The 22,066-nt window shown below is 48.1% G+C and overlaps 1 protein-coding gene and 1 long non-coding RNA gene across 6 annotated transcripts in view; both read right to left on the reverse strand.

The window, feature by feature from the left end:
* Nucleotides 1–5,701, reverse strand: part of SPTBN1 (spectrin beta, non-erythrocytic 1) — a 116,059-nt gene extending 110,358 nt beyond the window's left edge. The window contains exon 1 of one of the 5 annotated variants that reach the window (XM_040057498.2): nt 5,560–5,701. The gene's annotated coding sequence lies outside the window, so the exon portion shown is untranslated. Of the gene's footprint in view, nt 1–244; nt 342–4,540; nt 4,560–5,002; nt 5,096–5,350; nt 5,381–5,559 lie in introns of those variants that run through there. The other 4 variants (XM_058419635.1, XM_040057496.2, XM_040057500.2 and 1 more) reach the window with 4 other exon arrangements.
* Nucleotides 5,702–8,224: 2,523 nt separating this feature from the next.
* LOC120749791 (uncharacterized) lies at nt 8,225–10,220 on the reverse strand. The gene is made up of 3 exons (XR_005699786.1): nt 10,076–10,220; nt 8,974–9,132; nt 8,225–8,312 (listed from the first exon to the last, which is right to left on the reverse strand). It is a non-coding gene; the product is annotated as an uncharacterized LOC120749791 (long non-coding RNA).
* Nucleotides 10,221–22,066: the final 11,846 nt, after the last annotated feature.

Raw genomic sequence — 22,066 nt, forward strand, 5'->3', positions numbered from 1 at the left:
CTAAGCAAAATTGACTCCATGAGTGGGAAAAATCAGCTTTTGGTCCTGGTGCACAATCCCAGAGTGATCACCTCCACTGTACCCCCGGCTCTGCCAGAGCTCACCATGCACAGTTTCCTTGCCCTTCCAAACACAAGGCTCCCTTTCATCATGTAAGAACCAAAAACAGATATCCCATGTTATTCTCTGATGAATCAATCCACAGAGCAATAGGATTAATTCAGAACAAAAGGCAGGAACTTACAAAACCAAAAGCTGCAGGATTACTGCTGGATGGCAGGAAATCCCCACAACTCCTTGTAGAAGACCTTGACCACGTTCTTGGAGCACTACTGGGGCTGAATCCCACAGCAAAAACGAAAGACTTCCCAACGATGCCTGTAGATCTGGCTTGGGAAAAATGTCTGCCTGGGATAAAGTGGGTAATCAGTATAACCTTAAAATGTCAGGGCCAGGCTTGGAGAGGAACCTCTGCGTCACCTCGGAGCACCTCCCACCCAGGCCCGGCCACTGACGCCTCCAAGGAAGGGGGAAAATGGAAAATCCAACTTCACCATTTTGGGGTGGGGCATGCTCCTCCCTGATCTCTGCAGGCACTACTGCAGCCCCGGCCAGGAGACTTTAGCACAGGCATTGCCTCAATGTGATGCTGCTTTGCAAAACCTCGAGACAAGCTGAAAAAACAAAAGCCAGAACTAAAGGTGTCTGAGTCCCCACAGACTGAGGGCAGAAAGGATCACAACGGCCACTCCAGCACTTCCTACAGGGAGACTGAACACACGAAGCACAAATGCTTTATTCATTAAGCTGGCTGCTTCAAACCCATTAACCCCATGCCGGTCACTCGCATGGGCAGTGGGGCACGGCTGGGTGGCTCCAGGTCTGCATTCCTTCCTCTCCGGTCACATCCTAAATCAGGGTCTGCAACTACACCTCTTCCCAGAGCCCACACCTCATGCAGGGGAGCAGCTGCCCATTCCAGGGATCATTCCATGTTGTATTGAGACATGATTAACAAAACCGAACCCAGTGGTCACACCAATCAAACTGAGCTGTCAGTCAGTTCTTATTCCTGTCCTAAAAACAAAATACAAACATTTCATTTTTTAAGGCAAACCCACAGCTTCTCTGACTATTTGTATCTGTGTTTCCTATTCTCACAGAGAAGGAGAAATTGATTCCTCTGGTGCACAGCTCTGGACACATGAACAAAACCTGAGACAAAATCCAGGAACACTGTTCCTGAACATGTTTCACAGATCACAGGCAAATTGCTCAGCGGGCCCGGCGACTTCTCCCAGAAAGGGAACAGCCTATGTTTGGAATCCCAGTAAACAGAAAAACTGCTAAATTTGGAACATTTACCTGTGAACAGTTTGGTGGCAGAGTATTTTTGGCTCTCAGGACAGAGTGTTAATGACACACCTCTCCTGTTCCAAGGGCACGGGTATGACCAGCGAGGCTATTCCCAGTATCCAACAGGTGTGGGTCAGCATCTGCTACCACAAGGGCTTCACATGCAGTGCCTCTTCTGTTCAGTCCCCACTGCCCTCTCGACATGAGGGGCTGCTGAACAAAGCAAACCAACTCACCATTTCTTTTTAAAGTTCTAACACTCAGCACATTGTGGAATAAAAGTGGCTGCACAGCGGCGGAGATGTGTTTCTCTGGTGGCAGCGGTGACACACCAAAGGGGTTTCTGGTAGGTTAAAACACACGCAGCTCAAAAACAAATATAAGTTTATGCAATGTAATAGGAGAGTAAATATATTAAACAGTCAAGTGATATATTAAGAGAATAGCAGAAAAGTGAAAAGACATGACAAAGTGAGAACATCCTGAAATTATCACTGTTCAACGAGAAAAAAACCTCACAGAGAAGATGATGAGAAAAATGTTAACAGTGATGATAAACTATAGCTCAATATAATCCTCAGCCTTAATCTGTCCTATGTTGGACATGGGGAGATGTACACAATCCCTGAGCACAACCTTTATACATTGGTGCATACCTTTTGATAATCACATACATTTCACTGCAAGCAGAAATAACACTTCCAGACACAGCCCCCCCCAGCCATAAAACCTGTTATGAACTCAACCCTCACGTAACAATACACATCAAAGCTTTTTCCATGCAAAACTGGCCCTTTTTAATGAGGAACTGACAGTAAAAAAGGTGTCTGGGATTAACAGTACACGAAAAAGAAATAAAATTGGACAAAAAAAGCTGCCTATTTAAATGCATATAGAATTGATCTATGTCACTCTGATCAAGCTGTTGAATAAGTTGGGGTCTACTGGGCATAAGAATTTTTCTTATGTTGTTCTTTTTTTTTAAAAAAAAAAAAAATGTAATCTCTCTGAAACCCTTTTTTCATCACAGGAAAAGCCTCCGAAGGTCCAGCTGTAACTGCTGCAACGTTGTATCCATGTTCATTAGAAAAACAAATTCACAACAGATCATTTTAAGAGCAATAATGAAAGGCTGACAAACGAAAACCACATGTGGGTGGGGGGAAAAGAGCCCAGCAGCGGGGGAAGCAGGCTCCAAACAAGGCTCTGCAGGACGCGGATCCCCATGGATCACACCTCCCTCGGTGTGGAGCTGCAGCTCCAACACTTGCTTCTCCACACAAGTGGTATCTGGTCAGAACAATCCAACACGAGACGGTTTCTCGGGTTTAAAGGGAGATTTTAAACTGGATTTTCACACTGCACACCTTTAGGCCAGATTCCTGCTGGTTTCACTTGGGAAAGCTGCCATGAGCCTCAGCAGAGGTAAGGGTCCAAGGTGCTGGCAAACTCCCCAGCTCCATCAGCTGGGAACGGGAGCAGCCCACGGCAGGAGCTGGGACGCCAGGAAAGCCCTTATGGCTCCATGGAGCACGGGCCTGGTCTCATCAGGAGTTTCCAGGCACCACAGGGAAGAGCCTGCACCGCTCTCCTGTACAACCTCAGCTGAGCCAGAGAGATCTGAGGGCAGCTGGTGGCTCCTTGCCCTGACGTCAGGTCACCTGTCCGGCCCCTGAGGCTCCAACACTTCCAGAGGCATTCCTAGACCCTGGGGAAAGGGCAATCAGGAAGCCTGTGGCCACAGACACCAGTCTGGGCAGGATTTAGTAGCTGACTCATGACTAATGGGCAATGATAAACTGTTGTACTGGTTGTTCACTTGTGCCCGGATTGGATGACTAAGGAATTTAGCTGCCTATAGAGATTAACAGTCTAAATAACTTTTGCAGTCTGACCCTTAAACACCTGCATAAACAGACTTTCTCCTCTGTGTTCCATGAAAGATGTCCACGCGCTCCCTGCTAATGAAATACAATTATTTTGCAGGCAATCCAACTGCAAGTATAACATCTCGTAACTGACCCACATGAAAAATAAATCCTTAGTCAGGTGACGTAATGCAAACGAGCAATCCAGGCCCATCCAATAAAGGGGGTTTAACTGATTCCGTTGTGTAGATGATGAAGGAAAAAGAAAACATCTTTCATAAAATGGTTTGTCCTCCTGCCCCCCAGGGGCTCTTGGAGCAGCACATGGCAGTATCCTGGTCTCCATATATTCAGCAAGAGGGGTTTGCCCCTCTCTGCCCCTCTCCTGAGTGCAGGTAGGGTTCAGTGACACACAGCAATTCCAAAAGCTGCAGGATCTGTGCCACCACAGAGATGAAACAGCATCTCCATCGCTTTTTGCCACATGGCTGCTGCAAGCCTCTGTTTTATCCCAAAATGCTGCATCCTGCTTTAGTGAGTGTCATTTGCTGCACTTAACCTGCATTACAGAAAAAACCAAAGCGCGTTCTGTTCCAGAACCTAACCTCCTGATTTCACATTCATAACTCCACGCTGATGCTCCTGCATGAAGTAACAAAATATTCCCTATTTTTTTGCCTCTTCAGCACTAGTTGTGATACATAAGCCAGCTCCTCGCCCCTCCTCGCAGCCCTACAACCACTGCTAAGTCATGGAGGCACCACTACAGCCATTTCGGTTCTCCCCAGAAACATGGAGGGGGACAAAAAAACGCTAAAGGATAAGAGCAATTCTTTAAAAATCACATCCCGCTGCCATCACCTACCTTCCCAGCCCTTCCTCCCATGCCATTTTCGCTCCTGTCACTCTCTCCAGAGCCTTCTGAGCATATGCAAGTCCTTCCTCCAGCGGAGTTTTCCTGCAATGGCCTGAGGAGTCACAGCCTCCCCTGACATTTCCACACGGCTGCTATCTCTCGGAATAAATTCCTCTCCCTGCTCTGCCTCTCTAACCCCGGCTCCGGGGAGCATTGTTCCCCAAGATGCCTGTCAGCCCGATGCCGGGCTGCGAGAATTCCAGCCCTTTTCCCGAACTGTTCAATAAGCAGGTTTCATAATGCTGGTATCCTGTCAATAAAGGTCGAAGGATGAGCCGAACGCTCCGGATCTTGACAGTTTGCGTTTATTCCCCCTCCCTGCAATCCTTATCTTGAATATTTAGCATTTATACCTACAGAAGATGCAGAGCACAACGTAGAAACCCGGATCACTACTCACCTTTAAACAAGAATGCAATTTCATTCACGATTAAGACATCACCGTCACAAATTCAATGCTCACTCTAGCTCGGTATTATCACTCCAAAAAGGAAAAACATCAGCTACCGAATGAAACGTCAGCCTCGGTGCCACGAACAAGGTTTTTTTCAGAGCTGCTGCAGTCTCCCAGTCTCTAGCACAAGTCTGCCATATTTTTTTTGTTAAATCGGGCCTGTACCCACCTAACAGCCAGAGCCAGCCCCGAGACGACCGAACCAAGCCCACGCATCGTGCCGCTCGCTGCGGGCACCGCGGCGGGCGATGGCCGCGCCCGGACCGCAGCCCCGCACCGGAGCGCGGCGGGGTCAGCGCGGCGCTCCCGCACACAAAGCTCCGCAGCGGGCCCGGCTGACAGCGCGCCGCCAGCCCCGCGCCGCCCCCCGCGTCCCGCCCCGACCAAGAAAAACAGAGAAGGAATTACATCGGTCCAGCAAGGAATACCGCAGGAGCAGCAGTCGAGCCGGGCTCTCCGCACCGCACCGCGCGGGGCGTGCGGCTGCGCGGCGGAGGCGGCACCGCGGGCGGGGAGGGAGGGAAGGGGAGGGAGAGAAAGGGGCGGCGGCCGCGGCCCCCGGGGACGGGCCGGGGCCGCCGCAGGGCAGGGCAGGGTAGGGCGGGGCGGGGCGGCTCTGACAGCGCCGAGCCCGCTCCGCGCCGATCGGGGCTCCGGAGAGGCTCCGGGAGCCGCCCGCGCTGCGCGCTGCGCGCACGTACCCGGGAGGAGGGGCCGCCCCCATCCCCGCTCCCCGCTCCCCGCTCCCGGCCCTACCTCGGCGCTGCCCGGGCGGCGGCTCCGCGCTGTGCGGTGCCCGCAGCCCCGCGCGGCGCTGCGTGAGCTCCGTGTGCCCCGCCCGGCGCGGAGCGGAGCGGGGGGCGCGGGGGGCGGGGACAGCGCGGGAGGAGCCCCTGCCCTGCGGCGGCCCTGCGGCGCGGGGGGCTCGGCACGGCCCGCAGCCCGCGCCGCAGCCGCATCCTCACCTGCTGCTGCTGCTGCTGCTGCTGCTGCTGCTCGGGCCTGCCCTGTGCTCACGCCAGGTCTTCCCCCTCCGCCGGCCCTCGCTCGCAGCTTCCCCGTGGGTGTTATCCAGCCGCTCCCGGCTCCCCTTCCCTTCTCTTACATTTATTTGGTTATTGGGTCTCTCCAGCCTCCTTGCTCCTCCTCCTCTGACACCCTCTCCTATCGCAAAGACAATGTTGGCTCGCCCCCAGCATCCATTTCCTCTAGTGCTGCTCTCCCTCCCGCTGCTCTGTCATTCCTAGTGGAAACCCCATCCCGGGGTTGACTTCCTCCACTGCAGTCATCCTCTCCTGCTGCTCCAGTCCTACCACCTTCCCACGTAAACAGCCTCCCTTTGCCAGTGCAACCCAGCCCCTGGAACACAGCTCCGGCTGCCCTTGTACCACGCTTTCCCTTTTCCTCCTTTCCTGGGCAGGATTTTGCCTGTCATTCCGGAGAAAACTGCTGTCCCACAGCCAGTGCGCCTTTCCTCCTTTCCCCTCTTCCACAGCCAAGGTCAGAGGCAGACACTGCTGCTTCAGGTTTCCTTTGCTAATCCTGGCCTCCCTGCTTGCCTCCTCACCTTCCTCATGCCCATGCTCCTTCCCTCCTGTCCATTCTCCTTCCCCTCTTGCTTGCAATACAGCTATGGACCAGTGCTATCCATGTCTTTTATTAAAAAACCAACAAACCACTCTTGGATTCATTTGGCTCCTTGGTTATCACTCCCTTCTCTCCTGCTCTTCATCCCCTCACTCACTGCTACTTAACTGCTGTCTGGAGTTCCTCTCCTCTGTGTATCTTAAACTTATCTGGCTCCTGCCCCTTCACACTGAGCTGTTTTGCCAAAATTTCCAATATCCACTTCCTGGCATAATCTCTGGAATATTGCTTCATTTCCAGCCTGTCAAAATTATCAGTCAGGCTCTTTTGGATATTTTGTTCTCTTTTGGTTTCCAAGACTGCCCTGCCAGAGCCACCTCCTTACAGCCCCTGCAGTGTGTCCTCTTCCCAATTTCCAGTGAGACTCCAAAGAGACTAAGTCCCTTAAACTTGGGAAAACTCCTCTGGCATTCAGAAAGCCTCTTTAAAATATTCTGTCCCCATGAAGCCGACAAGATTCTTGATAAGCTCTAAGAACGTACTTCCATGTTTCTCACTTGTGCTGGTTCATATCCAGACCTTGGGACGCAGCAAAAATGTGTGTATATAGATACAAATTTATTAAAATATATTCAAATACTAGGATGTTAAGAAATATCCTTAAAAAAATCACCCTTCACTCAATTATTAATATCCATCAAGCAGGCTGGAAGGGACAAAAGTCTACAATGTCTGGGAGTGAGCAAGTGCACGCAGTGGATTTTAGGATTTGTTAGCCCCCACAGCTCAAAGATGGGTGGGACATGGATTCCCATGGAGATAGCTGGGTAGGAATGAATGCCTGGAGAAGCAATAGCAGGGGGCACTGTGGACTCCAACCAGTTATCCCCGTTACTGACAGTCATTTTCTCCTTTTTAAAGAGCTGGTATTTGGTAAAGAGCAGGGCAGGTACAAGTGTTTTGCTGCTGATAGTTCACAGCAGCATTTCCAGGTTTGACAGAGAGAGTGCTCATTTAATTTTAAAAACTACTGCACCAATTTGATTTTCAGCGTGCACCTTCCACTTGCAGAGTTAGAAAGCCAAAGCCTATAGCCTGGTGACAATTCAGCAGGGAATACTCACAAGGTGAACTAGCAGCACTTCCTAATGTCAGTGTGTAAACCAGTCAGACAAACAGGTTGTTCCCACATTCCTGCTCCTTTAATCAAACTGAAAGGACTGGAATGAATGGTCATGACAGAAGCTGTTGTTAAATGGAGTGGAAAGGGGCAGCAACAATGTTGAGCAAAGTCACTCCCCTTCAGCCCCGTTACTTTGTAGTTAGTTTGGCCCTGAAGCCCAAGGCTTTTTCTCTCGCACATTTTGCCCAGGCAAACAGATTTCTTCACAGTTGAAGCAACATTTAATCTTTGGGTTTTTTTTCCTTTTGAAAATCTATCAAGGCACCACACTCAATATTATTGTTCATCCCACAGAAACAGATCCATGTGCATATCGACACCTTCTTCAGCAAGGGGAAAACACTGCACGGGTAATCATATTGCAAAACCTCTCTGAAAGATAATTTAAAAAGAAATCCTAGTTTAAATAACCTAATGCATCATTCAAAAGAAAATGAATCAAAATGAGAATCATAGAATGGTTTAGGTTGGAAAAATCCTCTAAGATCCTTGAGTCCAGCCATTAACCCAGCGCCGCCAAGGCCACCACTAAACCACGTCCCCAACGCACATTTGAATTTGTAAAAGGAGACTTCCAAGCAGATACAAAAGCAGCACCTCTTAGATGAGATATTATGAGTCACAATTGTTAAGGCAATACTAAAACTCAAAAAAAAAAAAAAAATCTACTCAAGGATGGCATCAATTTCCAAGAACACAATAAAAATGCACACCAAGAAATCATTCCTTAATAAAAAACTCCCTCGCTGTTCCATTAGACTGGAAAAGCCTCCCGTTATGAGGGAGTTCCAGTTCCACAGGTTCCCAGCATGACTGAGATCCATTCCCCCACCAGACACACCTTTCCTTCACCTGTAACTCCTGGTTGCAGACACACAGCGCGGCTCCAAGGCACTCTCCAGGGCTCCGCAGACTGGAGCTGTTTCTCCTGGCAGACTTGGCCTAGCTCTTGAGAGGGAAATCAAAGATGGGCAAGAACCTGCCCAGAGGAAAAACTCAGCTCCCTGCCTGTGTGTAGCGTGTCTGGAAGCAGGATGGCTCCTCTTCACAAACATTTCCGCACAGAACCCTACTTCTCCTCAGCATCTCGGTTACACCCAGCTCAGGGTTACACCCTTAATCTTCAGGAACACGTAGCAATGCATTTCCCAGAATGGATTTACTGGGATATTCCTGTTTCCCAACAGATAAATGTGTCTGATCCTCAGTCCTTAGTTTGCCTTTTCTCTACAACCAGCCCAGGAGGCTGCCCGGCCCAAAATTCTGCATCAGGGAATAAACACTCCTCCAGGTATCCCCATGCAGTGCCTGCAGGGAAAGGTGTGTGGGACACAGGAAGGGGCTCTACCAGGAGATACAAAGAGCAGGGAGACGCAGACCATTTGTAACTCTGCTCTCAGGCTGCACATCAGAGGCCTGGCAATACACTTTTGGTGAGAAAATCTTATTTTTCTAAGCGCTCCCTGAGTGTCTGTGCCTACCCCGACCCCAGAGCTTCCGTTCTCAGCTGTCTTCTCTCCACCATCAGCTCCCGTGAGCTCCCAGACCTATTTCTCCATGTGCCCAACATCCCCAACCCTGGAAAATGACTCAAGCACAGGGCACTTACAAAAGTTTGGCCTTGGCCTCAGCCAGCTGCTGTCTCCTTCCCACGCCACCGGAGTCAGCAGTGGAAATGCTGACAGTGTGAAGACAAGATGGCTTTCCTGCTCTCCCTGCCAGCATCACAGCAATCTCCAGCAGCCGGGAGGAGCCCTGGCAGGAATCCCTGTGGAAGGACAGGAAGCATTAGTGAGAGCTGGCAGGGGCTCGGGGCCAGGGTACCACAACATCCCCTGCAGACATTCCCATTGTGTTCAAGGCAGTACATTAAAAATTGACATAAATGTCTTGGGACCTGCTCTTGTGTCCAGAAGAAATCCAAGCACAGGGGATGTCTACAACTGCAAAGGAAGTTTCTTGGCCCTTCAAAGCCACTTTTGTGGTGCAGCACTTTGAGGCTCAATGCCTCAAAGGTGTTGATGCAGCAAGGTTTCTTTACCCAAAGAGAAATGGGGAGGAAAGCTGACCAAAATCCTCAGCATTTATCTGTCCCACAAAAACCTGCACAATTCTCTGCAAAAAGCTTTGCCCCTTGTTTCCAAACATTATTCTCTTTCCTTGTGTTTCACCATAGTTTTACTCCTCCATTTCTTCTAGATGCATCAGAAATGCACTTAATTAGAATCTTAATGGCTTTAATATGAGAGAGAATAGTTTTAGATTAGATATTAGGGAAAAATTCTGTGATGGTGGTGAGGCCCTGGCAGAGGTTGCCCAGAGAAGCTGCCTTATTCCTGGAAGTGTCCAAGGCCAGGTGGACAGGGCTTGGAGCCACCTGGGGTAGTGGAAGGCATCTCTGCCATGGCAGAGGATGGAACTGGATGGGTTCTAAGGTGCTTTCCAACCCAAACCATTCCATGATTCTATGAAAAATACACATCAGACCATGTTATTTGACAAAACAAAGTTGTCAGATGCAGCTGGGCCATTAACTACTACAGGAAAAAAAAGTTAAATTCTTAGCCCTCTCCCTGATCTTATTCATTTTCCTGACAACATGCTTTCTTTTCCTACAGAAACTGAAGCTTTCAGGTCAGGTTAAGACATCAGCACATACTCCAAGAACCCACCAGCATAAACAAATTTTAAATGCTTTCTGTGGTGATTACCTTGCTCTGATAATGCTGAGCTTTAACTGCTGAGGTCACGATTCCTCGTTCAGTTCCATGTGCAGGGATGTGTCTGACATCAGTGGAGCCTCATCCAGCTGCATTCATCTGCTCTCCCTGCCTTAATGCTGCCACACAGATGGATGAAATGATCCTCAGAGGGGCACATTAACAGGAATTATTTATCAGGAGGCTTGTCTATCATTCAAAGCTCCAGGCTGGAGCTGCTCCCTCCCACGCTCACAATTTCCATGTCGGATCCTGGACATGCTCCACACCAGGGCTGTTGCTCAGGTGCAGGTCTGGAAGCAAAAGCTGGTAACTTTTAATTTAGTGGGAAGCTTTACGAAGATCCTCCTTTTCTCATTTAGGTGAGATCTCTCCCCTGCCGCCATGCAGGACTGCTTATTCTAGAAATATCCTGGCCTGCAACAGTCCCTGCCTTAGTGGGGACCTCTCCACACAAACCCCAGGAATGAGGAATTTGAGTGTGACTCTGCCATGTTCTGGTGGGCAAAGAGCCCCTGGTGCCATGATTCTGCCTTACAAAGGATCTGGCCAAATTTTAAAAAGTCAAAAGCAGCCAAGCACAGCAGATTTTGAGAGATTAAGGCACGGCCTGCAGGATTTCCTCAGAAGCCCACACAGTGAGACACCTTTTCACAAAATCGGACTCTCAAACTTCAGTCAGAAGTTTCTGCAGGGCTTTGAAGCCCCAAGTTTCATCTTAAAAGTGTCCTCAGAGTCTTGTCCGTGCCCAGGCAGTAACACCCACATTGCCACATCATTGCCAAAGCGGGACTGGATCCACGCAGGATTTGCTAACGAGGAAGGGCAATCTAATGGTGAATCCGATTCTATTTGTCCACAAACCACCAGCAACGTTCAGCACGACAAGGGAAGCATGAAACCACAGTTGGCAAAATTCTGGCAGAGAAGGGAAATGTAAGCTCAGCTATTTATAAGTGGAGCCTGGAGTCGGCTTCAGTGATCACCCTATAAATAGTGGCTCTCCCGAAATCCACGGCAGAGGATCTGGTATTTCATACGCTCCCGCTCCTTGTTCTAGAGCAGCAGATTTCCGCAGAGCGCCGCTTTCCCCCTCTTGCTGTGGTTCTATTTTAAAGCTTTGCAAAGTTTACTCCTACACACTTCAGTCTGAGGTCCAAACATCTTTATTCCACAAGGGGAAAAAAAGAAAATCAAGAGCATTATTTAGCCCTTTGCAGAAAGGATATGAAGGGAAATCTTCTTCCAAGGTCGTACATACAACATTTCCTTCATCATTTTCACTACTTCCTTGAAAAGTCACTTTTGCAGGAGAAAACCCTGAGGCAAACCCTGGAGGGGAGATGGGAGCATCATTAGCACAGCAGCTAAGGTAGGAGGAAGTTTTAAAAGCCTGCTAATATTCAGAAAATAACAGTCTCTCCACACCTCGAGGATCCCAGCCATCTGTTGGAAATTTCATCACAAAGCAGGATGGCTGAAGGGGGAATGGTGAATTGCAGAATTAAGTCTTAATTGTGGGGTAGTTTCCTTGGACAACTCTCAACTTTTATCTTTATTATAGTTAGCCAGAGGTCACAATGTCTAAATTCCTGTCTTTCAGCGTGTATGTTATTCCCAAAACCGTCAAAGCACAGAACAAGTTAGAAGACTATTGTTTAACACACTCTCCCTCTAGGAACAAAAACAAAGTGAGAAAAAACAGAGCAAAACTCACACAGCAGGTGATGCTCCTTGCATCCTTCCTCTCCAGGAACCCTGTCTCCTGGAAGGCAGCTTTGTTTCCAGTTAACCGAGTGGTCACCCCGTCTTCAGAGGTTATGACTTTTTATCCAGGGTATTTTCATGAGGAAAAATATAAGTTTTACAGAGCCAAACAAACTGATATTTTCCTGTGAGCCACAGGGATGAAGCCAGCACGCTTACTCCTACCTGAAAAACACTGGGTAAATGTCGTGCTCTGGTCCTGGGTAAGCAGCAGTTCCAAACCCACGTGGGATCCTTCGGCACCAAAACTGGGATTTGGATTTCATGCAAAAAATATCCAGAGGTTTCTGCATTTGCAGGCAATCCAGCTTTGTGTAAAGGACAGTTACATGGGGAAAAAAACCCCAACAAAATGGCTCTTAGGAAAGTCTGAAAAGTGGGAAGCTGATGGGAGGAGGGGCCCTGTAAAATCAGACTGCTTTTGCTCCTTTTCCCAGTCCTCTGCATTACCCATGCAAAATGGCACAAACCCAGGGGAAAGCACAGTGATTTTCTCAGCCAAGACATGAACTCTTTTAAGCACCGGACAGACCAGAATTTGATTTTTTTTTTTTTTTTTTCCCCCTGCATCCCCGTTCAAGGTACCAGAAAACATTTTCCAATTCAATGCTTTGACCTTGTCTAGCCAATGAAAGCCTAGAATGGAAAAATGGCTTTTAACATGTGACATGAGAGTCTGATGCTGGAATTTCAAGACGAAATACATGTGGAATGGTAAAGATTTGTGATGCAACTTTTCCCTCGAGTGCCTGGAACTCAGTGTTTTATGTACACAATTATTCAAAATCCATATGTACACTGCTGAATAAAAACAAATGTGGGTTACATAAAACAGGTTTTGTGGCACAAGGAACCAGAACTTGTGAAACCCAGACAAGAAGAATGTCCCCAAAGTTTGTAAAGAAAATAAAGGGGAGGATTTTTGGGACAGCACACCCCATACTAGTTGTGGTCCTTCCCCAGCCTTATAAACACAGCTCCACAATACAGAAACAAACTAGAGCTGTGTTTACCCAGGAGGAAGTTGTAGCTTGTCAGGATACAGTTGTGTAAATAATTTAAAAAAGAACCCAGTACATACTGCATGTCCTTTTAAAAAGGAAAATAATAGAATGGAAAATTCTATTTTCCCACCGCGCACAGAAAGTCATTCAAGTGCCTGTGACACACAGGCCAACGCCTGCTGAAAGTTTCCTTCCTTGAGCTTTGGATCAGGTCCATGCAGAAAACAGGGAAAGTCATCGACATCTTTCCGATTAAAGTGGAAGAATTCAGCGTGCCCTTATCACTCGGAGTAAAAGTTCTGTGCTGATAATGCAAAATGGAGAAGCGAAGTAAGGGTTAAATGTAACAAAAATAAGCAAAAGCAATACAGCATGAAAATGCAGGGTTTTTGTGGCCTTCAGGTGTTTTTGTTTCATTTTAGAATAAGAGATCCACAGGGAAAAATAATAATTAAAAACACCCAGTGGTAATAGGGGTAACTTTGGATATCCCCGTTGGCCCTTGGAGTTCTGGTCTCATCTCACCCATTTTTCTCCAGTTTTGCCACTTCCACCGTGGCTGGTATTAGAATCCTGAGCTGCTGGACACAGGGAACCAGCCTGGAGCTTTCCCTTCAGGGGACAGTTACTCTTGCAGAGGCCAAGATGGAAATGAGATCCAGATTCCGATCCATGCCTAAAAGAACGGCAGTTCTTCCCAAATTCCTTTGTCCAGAGGAACCCATACGGGCAAAGTGCTGTCTGCAGCGTGTTCCCATGGAGCAGGGAGTGCCCGGGGCGCGCAGCCTGGAGGGTGCCAAGGCTGCAGCTGTGCGAGGGAAGGGTCATTCCATGAGCCCGAGCTCCCAGAGCTGCCGGCCCCACGTTTCTCCACGGCTCGCCACGAGGCACTGCCGGCCCTGCCCATCCACATCCACGCTGCCAGGTCTTTGGGAGAAGGGCTTCAAGGTGGCTTCAAGGGGCCCACTCAAACCCGAGGACATCCCGCGTCGCCTGGGGCAGGGAGAACACCCGGGCCTGGGATTTGTCATCGTTTATTTATTTCACAACATTTCTACTATTTATTGTGACTGATGGCTGTCGGGTCAGGGGAGCAGAGACCGATGCCTGAGGTTTTTTCATATTCTGAGAAGCAGCACACTGAAAAGAGTGGAATTTGCTTTGTGTTTTTACTCAGAAGACTTTTCTACAAATCATTTCTGTCCTAGGATAGACTAAAATATTTTATCGCAGGAGGCCCAACTCGCTACTAGCATAAAGATCACTGAAATGTGTTTTATCAGGGTTTTCCTTATAGATTTTAGAAGAGAAATTTAGATTTTACACGTTCAGATATCTTCGTAACTGACTTTGACATTATGACAAGGGGAGAATCTGGGTCAACTCCCAATCCCACTCTCCATTGTCTTCCAGGAGAAAAGAATGGCATTGCTTCTGTTGTTACTGGGAATGCTGCTGGAATGCTGCACCTGCTATGGAGGGCTACTCTTGAAAAAAAAAAAAACCTGAGTACAGGGAAAGGATCAGACAGAAGTATAAAACAAGTTTTCTTTTAAGAAACATGTAAAAAGTTAATTTTGCTAAAAATTCAAGTACTGAGTTCAGCCAGTAGTTCCAAAAGATATTGGGAAAGAAGAAGACACAGCTGTGTAATCCTATGTGAAATCAGGCTTTAAATCACTGTAAAATAGTCCAGGTTTGTTCTTGCTCTTATTCCATCTATTTCAGCGGAGTCCAACTAGGAGCTGAAGGAAGGAAGCTGGAGAAGCCTCCTCTGCCTCCATGTACCTCTGGATAATTGTCCAAGTCCTTCCCTGGATGGAAAGGCCCCTTTGCATCCCTTAGTCCAGAGAGCAAAACGTCAGCACTGCCTCTTTAACTCACAGCTGGAAGTTTGTGATAAGGAAAAGCAGGAAACAATCTCACAAATAAACAAAGACATGCTCAGGGTGGATCCACATCCACCTCAAAAGGGAGACTTTCCATTATGGAATGTACCAAGCAATAATCCATATCTGCTTTTCACAGTAAAGCCATATTCACTCAATGTATTTTTGCAATAAAGTTCATCAAAGCTCCCAGTCGGATTTTTACTACAGCCCAGGAAAACAAAGGATAATCTCTGTTTCCATTCCAGGGCTGTTGTTTGGAAATAGCTTATTATCTCTCCATTCATTAAACTAAAATAAAGGTATGACTAATATACTTTCGTTCTTCACATAATGACAAAAAGAGAAAAGTAAGTTTATTTTCCTTTTTAGCCATTCAAAAATGTTTTAAAATGCATATGAGACCTCTGAAAGGCAAATATAAAAATCCACCCACTTTCCTTTTATCTTCAGTCTCGTGAGATTTTAATCTACCACCTCTGCAGGAGGATCTGATTTGGGATGGGGTGGAAGTGCAATGAGGCCGTGGTGCAAGACAAGAGGAGGACATTCACCTTCTCCCCTAATTCCACAAATCAACAGCACTTCAGGAAGCGCGGGGAAATTCGCTAGTCTATGTTGCAAAATGCCCGGTGTTATCTGGCTGTTTAGGCTTCTGGAATTCAGACCTTCACACAAAGTGTTCTGAAAACAAAACAACGTGCCAAAGAGAAAACCCGTGTTAGGAGAGGGGACATAGAAATGGAGCTCTTCACGTCTGGGATGAGCCCTCCAGGTCGTGGCTGAAGCGCAGCAACACAGGAGGGTGGAGAACCGTGCAAAGCCAGGCCCGGGGCGGGATCTGCACTGTGCATAAACACAGAGCTTCACTTTGTTTCCATACTTAGGATTCTCCATCAGGCATTGATTTCATTCTAAAATATGACTTTTACATAACCAGTACAGTCTGTGCAAAATTGGTTAACTCTGTGCCCTCAAAAATATCCGTCGCTTTCCAGCATATAAATCCCAGACCCTGACAACTGAAGAATGCTTGGCAGATCCAGCAAGAAGCACAGCCAAGAGAGAAGTCAAAGGTATTTCTTAGGTTTCCAGCCAGCCAAGAATATTAACACCTTGCCCAAACTAAAAAGGAATAAGATTGTTGTGGTGCACATGAAGGAGTGATTTTTAAGACAGTTTTATGTGTTCCGCAGAAGATTTGTGTGCTGGGTTGGCTTTGAATGCACTGTCATGGGAAGAACAATCCAAGAGCTGCAAATATTCATTTAGAGCCCTGACTGGACTTGGTGACCTCATCTCAGGACAGGACCCTTTCATGTGTGCACATCATGGAATTCTCTGGAAGGCAGGAGTGCTGAAAGGGAGAGATGCTCCCAGGTGACAGACTGCCTTATCTCAGCTGCATGTCCCTGAGTGTCTCCTCAGAAAACTGTCACTGACAAAAACCTTTCCAGTGCCTTGAACTAGAGGGAAATGGGAGTGGAAGGGATGCCAGAGGACTGCTGCTCCTAGGGCACAGCCAAACCTGTGCTTGAGATCCTTCCTTCGACAGGCTTCAGGGACAGCCTCCGCAGTGCTCCCTCGCTTCTCTATGCACCTCTTCAGCTTTTCCAGCTCTAAAAGTCCGGCCTAAAATCCACCCCAAATGGTGGCACATCCTAAAGCAGGACAGTGGGATTCTCCTATTGGACTGGCATCCCTCAGATTTTTAGTGGTGTTACTTGGGAGTGGTTTTGCACCAGCTGAGCGGCTCGGCCGTGGGCAAGCGGGGCCCTGCAGAATATCCCCCCCCAGCCTTGGCAGAAATCAGGGCCTCTTTTCCTACAAGTTCAGTGCAGATCTCTCAAAATCCGGGCGAGATTTGAGTGGATCTTGCAGGCAAACCCTCGGGGAGCAGGGAGGGAGCGGCGTGTCAGCTGCAGCGCTGGGAGGAGCAGAGCTGTCCGTGCCAGGAGATAGCAGAGGCCAGGGGCTGACTCTGCCTCACTGGCGTCCTTTCCACTCCTCAGGGCCAACAGGTCTCCACCCAGGACACAGCCTGGGACTCCCCACCTTTCTTCCAAAAAGCCAGCAGGCTCTGGGGTTTATAGTGAAGCCCCAGAAACATCCTCGTTTCATCTCCGCCACTACCCAGAGCCCACAGGACAGCACTGCCTCTACAACAGATTTTCCAGCGGTTTCCCAAATTATTTCATTGAATCTGGCGTATTTCAAGGCATCGATATAATTCTCATGTTCGGAGAAAAAATGAGATTTCTTTCCCTTCCCCCAGCCTCCCTTCCTGCGTTACATCATTGCTGCCTGTATCCACCCTGCAGGACAAATCCCTTGTCCCCAGGGACAAGCAGAGGCCTGAAGATCAGGATCAGCTTCCTCTCAGCAGCCAATTCCCACAGGGAAGGCTGGAAATTGGAGCAATCGGGCAGAGAGTCAAAAAAACCCTTCTAGAATCATCTGGTCCTCAGAACTCCAGGAGAGATTTGGGGCCCCCAAAGATGATCCCTCCTTCAACTTTTCCAGCGATGCTCACACTCCCTGCCCAGGCTTGGGCAGCAGAGAGGAGCCAGTGGAACTGATTTGGCTGCCACCAAGTCAGGGAAAGCCTTTCTGCTCCTTCCTGCACTTCCCCATGCTCATGGACAGCTGACTCTCCAAGGAACAGCATTCAAGTGGTGGTCAAGCAAAGCAGAAGTAGAAATGCCAGGACTGAAGGAACAGGGACTAATTAGGAATAATTGCCTGAATGTCCCTCTTCCATAGGCCACAAGCGTTCCCCATCATCATTTCCTTCCCCAGCTATAAATCCTGGGCAAACTGGATTACATCTTGGTTAGGTTTGTGTTCCTTAGAGATTTGGAGGTTCCAAGGGCAAGAGGATTCATTACTCATTCATTATGCAGCCTATTACATTTTTTCAGTGATTACTTCCCCTCCTTGTTGAAAACAAAAATCCCCTCAGAACAAATAAAAAATACCGAACCACTCCTCTGACTAATGCAACTTTCCAGTGCTCTCCCACCTCCGCAGATGAAGAACTGCTTGTGCAATTTTAATTCAGCCCTCCCCGTGTTATGAACTATCGCACACTATTTTTCCCACTGGGGCCCAGCCTTCTTTCTGTCTCCAGGAGAAGCTATCCCTAATAGCAATGAGTAGACACTCTGTTTTCTCCTCATTTTTCTATATGTTACTTGATGCCTAGCTTTCTGTTCTTCACTCTGATTTCTCACCTCTGTGCTGGTCGGGGGGTTGGTTTTGTTTTTCCTGGTGCTCATAACTAACACCCTGCTGCTTCCTAGCCCTCCCTGTCAATCCTCATTATTGGGCTTCCAATCTTTACCTCTGTTTATCTAGTCAGACTCAGGCTCCATTGAAACCTGTTTCATTCGTGCTGATCTACGAAATTCCACTCCACCAGACCTCACCCTTGCACCGATACATCCCTGCCAGTGCTGTCTCCTCCCTCCTCTGTCAGAGCCAGGCTGCCTTGCCTAGCTGGCTGCCCTTCAGGAACATCTGTGGAGCAGCAGCCCCTTAGAAATGCCCCTGTGGCCTCAGTTTGGCTTCCCAGCCATCTGTCACCCCTGGACCAGGCCGTTCCTTGCTCAATGTTCAGCCTAGTTTTACTCAGAGACTCAGCCAAGATCTGTTTCACCACACAGACTCTTCCCTGACAAACTCCAGCAAGGCTCATCCTGGTAGAAGGTGTTACTGAGGTTTTATAAAGTCTAAATTTGGGTTACTTTCACAGCTGAGGCAAATCACACACCTGTGGTAACCACCTTCCAAAAGAGCAAGTCAATGAAATTTAACCAGTCTCTGAAAAAACAAATCATATATGTGGGACACACTTTGTTATGAGGAAGAGCTGAAGTGCTTTTGTTGAAAGTTAAAAATCCACAGCAAAAGCAACTTCGGTCTAAGCCTGACACTGAGGGTGGGATACTTTGGTCTGAAAAGTTCGAATCTGACATCTACAAGCCACTGAAAAAGGTGACTTGGAACTTTCAGCCAATGTGTCTGTGCCATTTATTGGCACAGGCACCTGAATTTTCTATGCTTTTTCAGCAGCTGAAGCTTTTGGGGCACGTCAATGTGCTGAGACGGTCTCTGCATGCAGCCTTTCCTTTTGAGATGCTCTATCAGATACAGTTTTTGTTGAAAAAACAAAACCTGTCCCCACCCTTCTGATCTCTGCTCTGCTGCAGCCATTCCCATTCAGCTACAACCTCCAGAAAATTATAGGCAATTAATTCCACCCCTCTCCTGCAGGTCTGTTTAGGAAACACTCAGCCATGTCAAGCTCTTTTGGGTATTTTTTCACTGCTCAGAGCCAGGCCCCGTGGCTCTCACACCAACGTGCTCTTCTGCTCACCTCCAGTGATGCAAGAAAGGATTTTCCTCGACCAAAACCAAATCCCCAGCCTTCCCTCTTCTGGAGAGAACCAATGTAAATGGTTTGCCAAGCCCAAAAGTCCATCACTAATGTTTGCTAGGATGGGAACATTTATTTATCTTCTGAGACCACTGCTCACCTGTAAACAAGGAACACTTCCGAGCAAGCTAATAAACCCGCAGTTAATACCCAGGAATTGTCTAAGGGAGCAGACTGAGTTATTCTTACAGTCAAAAGAGAAAGATAGAAGTGTAAATGATATTTAACCCCCATGCAGCCTATTGAGCTAAAAACCAGCTCTGGCTATGCTAAGGAACAGCAAAGTTGGGGGAAGAATGCAACTGAAAACGGGCCTCAAACGTGATCCCAAACTCATGTTGGAACAATGTGTGGGCTCACACAATGTGGATGTCCCCTGTGGATCAGGATGTATCTGTGGCTCTGACCCGGCATGCAAAGCTCTGAGATCCTCCACCTTCCACTTCAGTTCAGGCACAATAAATCAGTCACAGTCAGGCACCAAACACTGAGGAAATGGTTAAGAGATCTCCACACCCTGTTTTCTCTCTCTTTTTCCTGACTGCTTGGAGCCTCCCAAGTTCCTCTTAGTCCCTCAGACTAATTGCAATAAGATGTCCAGTCATCACAGAGAGATCTGCGTGTTAAGCATCTGCAGGATTTCTGCTCCATGTTCCAGAAGGGGTCCCATGGCAGCACAGGCTCTGCAGCACTTCCAGGGGTGAAGTGAGCCCTCACTCCTCAGAGACAGCACCTCTGGTCCACAGGCTTTGATAGTTATGGATGTTGGGATGGACAGACAGCTCCTTTAAGCCGAGAAAAGGCCTAGCCAAGTGTTTAAAATAATTTGCTTTAAGCCAGCAGCAAGCCCTAGTGATCAATCCATCATCTCAATTCCATAAAATTTTGCCAGTTTTAGCATTCCCACTCCTTGCATGAGAATCTCTGCTCATTATTAACTGATATTATATATCTATATCTATATTCTGATATTATTAAGACCGAGGTTCAGCACAAATCTGCCTGGCTACCACACTCTGGTCAAGTCAGACACTCCTTTGGGGTGGCACCAGAGGCTGGACCACCGAGACACTGCACACTCACATTTTACTCCAAGGAATAAAGTGTGCGTGGAAATTGGAGAGCAGGACAAGGCAGCAGGGCTGGCAGCACTCAGCTCCTCTGAAGTTTTACAGCTCTGAAGGGAAGGTTTCAAGGGTCCCACGTAATTCAGTGATGTGATTTTTTAATTGCTGCAGAAAGAACCCAGCGCACGGACGTAGGCTTTCAGATCCCTGCTTTGTTCCCAGATATCATCAACACTGCCATGAAAGAGCTGTGAACTGGAAGAGCAATGCACACATTGAAATGGAAATAAGGAAACAATCATCACACCCGGCTGCAGGAGCTGTTACTGACCCGCAGTGACTTCTGAACCAGTGGAGGTCCTGACAAAGCAGGGCAGAAGCACTCCATTCTTATGGACGTGTGTTTACCCTGCCGAGGTATCGGGACGGCTCCAGCTGCTGTAGGAGGAAGGATGTAGATAATATACAATGACAAAGTCAAGCGTGTGTTGTTCCTCTAATCTCAGCTCATTGGCCTCAGATCCTGCTCTCCTCGATGCTCGAGAGCCCTGCCTTACCCTCATGGATGCTGGAGTGCCTCAGACTCGGGTGGCATTGTGGGAATCTCAAGAGTGGGAACGAGAGCCTTCCTGCAAAGAAAAGCACTCCCTGGGCAAGGAGAGACGCTCTCATTGGTGTCCTGCAAAATGCTCATGTTAAATTGGACCAACTCTGCATGAGTGAGCAGCTCCACTGCCACCAAATCCCATGTGAGTCGCTCCCACCCGTCCCAGGTTTGGGTTTTCTCGGTGTGCCTGCCCGGTGCTCCCGGGAATGTGCTGTCTCCTCTGCACGTGTCACTCCCGCCTGGACTGGCCCCACTGCTGCCCAGAATTCCCAGTCCTCCCCTGGCTGTGCCTGTCCCCGCAGGGTTCAGCTCCCCAGCCTGCCTCGCTGCCAGCTCACACACCCGGCCTGGGGAGAGGACTGCACCCCAGGGTCACTTGCTGTGAACAAAAAGCCTCTGGCTGACTCTGACAGTTGCTTCCTTTCGGGCCCAGGACAGCTACGTCCCCATTTCCCTGGTGTCAGCCTGGTTCGGCTTTTATGTTGAATTCAAACCAGAAGTGCACTCTGCCCAAACAGTTAAATCCCAGCCACATTCACCTTTGCCTCGACTGATAAGGCTTCACATCGTTCTAACCCATAAGAAGCTGCTCAAGAGATGGATCCGTTCCACACAAGCTTTTCTTTTAATTTACCCAGGTGCCCTTTGATCTTGTGGATCTCTGTATTTAATTGTGGGAGCTGAACGAGGTTCATATCCTATCTCCTGGTGCACTTTGCTCAGGTACGGCTTTTGCTTTTGTGCTTGGGGAAGGAGAGTGCAATTCTTGGAAGCACAGCACTTTAATTTTAATATACTGCAAGCGCAAGAGTAAGCTCACCTTCAACTGCTCCTCATTGTCGATGCATGAATGAACAAGTGGCAGGGGAGGGAGAACATTGCAAAAAGGTACTTCTAGATATGCTCAGCAGCCGTAGAGGATCTCAGTGATTTCCTGGAGCACAAAGGCCATGGTGGTACTGCTTAGACACTTCCAATTAGCATAAGTTAAGTACTCTGTAATTCTCCTTGACTGCTGAAAAATAATAATAAAAAGATTAAAAACAAAACAAAGAATTAGGAAAAAGAGAAGTTTATGTTACACCCCAATTTGCAGTCCAGAGCATGGAAGGAGAACTGTCACTCTGAAGTGAGTAGGACAGGTAAAGAAGTGGGATGTAACAGAAATTAAGCTGAATTCCTCTTCTTGCATTTGTGCCTCTACGTCTGG

This window comes from Hirundo rustica, chromosome 3 (genome assembly GCF_015227805.2).
Source record: "Hirundo rustica isolate bHirRus1 chromosome 3, bHirRus1.pri.v3, whole genome shotgun sequence".
Taxonomy (NCBI): Eukaryota; Metazoa; Chordata; class Aves; order Passeriformes; family Hirundinidae; genus Hirundo; species Hirundo rustica.